Consider the following 2,043-nt stretch of genomic DNA (forward strand, 5'->3'; position numbering starts at 1 on the left):
CATATGCACACACACGTACACACACACACACGCATATGCACACACACATATGCATATGCACACACACACACACATATGCACACACACACACGGCCACGTACTCGCACGCACACACGCATATGAACACACACACACACATACACACACATGCATATGCACACACGCACATGCAAGCACAAACACACACACACACACACACGTACACGCACGCACACCCACGCACGCATATGCACACACACGCAAATGCACACACACGCATATGCACATGCACACACACACACGCATATGCACACACACGCCCACGTACACGCATATGTACACACACGCGCATAGACACACACACACACGCCCACGTACACGCATATGTACACACACACGCATAGACACACACGCCCACATACACACACACACTCACACTTATGCACATACACGCCCACGTACACACGCATATGTACACACACACGTATAGACACACACGCCCATGTACACGCATGCACAAATACACACTCTGTCACCAAACGCTCTGTCACCACGCACACATGAAAACATCATACACTCAAGCACACACACACACACACACACACACTAAAAAGTATCCCGTGCACACACACACATATGCACACATCACAGAAACAATGCATACACACACAAACACCATGCACACTCTCTTTCTCTCTCTCTTTCACACACACACACACACACACACACACACACACACACACACACCAGATTGTAAAAGAATGTGTATGTGAGAGAGAGACAGAGAAAGTGTGTGAATGTAAACCATACTATACCGTTTGACCGAAATAGATGGATGCTTAAATACCATACGAGTATCACACACACACACACACACACACACACACACACACACACATAAAAAGTATCGGACAGTCACAGACAGTATTTCTCTGTCCACACCCTAAACTCAACACACACACACACACACACACACACACACACACACACACACACACACACACACACACACAAAACACAAACACACACACACACACACACACAAAAAAGGACATAATAATAATAATAATAATAATAATAATAATAATAATAATAATAATAAATAATAATAATAATAAATAATAATAATAATAATAATAATAATAATAATAATACATTTTATTTATAATGCACTTTTCATCACAAATCTCAAAGTGCTACAGGTTAGAAACAAAAAAGATGAAGTTTTAAAGAGTAAGAATAAGAAAAACATCTAAAGGGACCGAAAGCTCAAAAGGTTTAAAAAACATCTAAAGAAACGTCTCAAGACCTTAGTGGATTATGGTGCCCTCAAGGTGTCAGGGAGGGCATTCCACAGACGTGTGTCCCATGGTCCTGAGTCTGGCTCTGGGCATGTGGAGGAGGTTTGAGTGAGTGGAGTGGAGGGAGCGTGTTGTGTTTTGTGGGGTGAGGGTGGCGTTACAGTAGTCCAGTCTAGAGGAGACATGAACCAGCTTTTGGGCATCTGAGAGGTTTTGATGGAGATGACTCTGAGGATGGGGTTGCAGCTGTGGCATTTACATAGAGCTGGAAGAGTTACAGGAACAGTTGCCTTTTAAAGGAGGAACTGCAGGAACAGTTACAGCAAAGATTCATAAGACGATTCACCAATGGAACGAAATGGCACTAGTTCCGGACTCCTAAATAGGCGTGTCAAAACATAAACTTTTCTCTGAATAAGCAATAATAACATATACATATAATTTTGTATACTATTGTATACAGTCATTGTTTGTGTGTGATGCCAATGAAACACTCTTTCGGACACGGAATGAATAATTTCATTTTGCCCTGTTAACCGAGCTAGCTAGCTAGCTAGCTAACATTAGCACAGTAAACGGAAAGTGAATGGGAATGCTAGCTAGCAGCTAAGAACTTTGGTTAAACTTATATATTGTTGCAAACAAACCTGAAATAACATACGTTCAGCAACTTTGTGGTAGTCTACTAGTTCTAGCAAAAAATATGTTAGGTTAGTTTATCAACCATCTCTGAGTCTAGAGCCTCTGAGAACAGGTGGCTGTG

This window comes from Alosa alosa, chromosome 15, assembly GCF_017589495.1.
Source record: "Alosa alosa isolate M-15738 ecotype Scorff River chromosome 15, AALO_Geno_1.1, whole genome shotgun sequence".
Classification (NCBI taxonomy): domain Eukaryota; kingdom Metazoa; phylum Chordata; class Actinopteri; order Clupeiformes; family Clupeidae; genus Alosa; species Alosa alosa.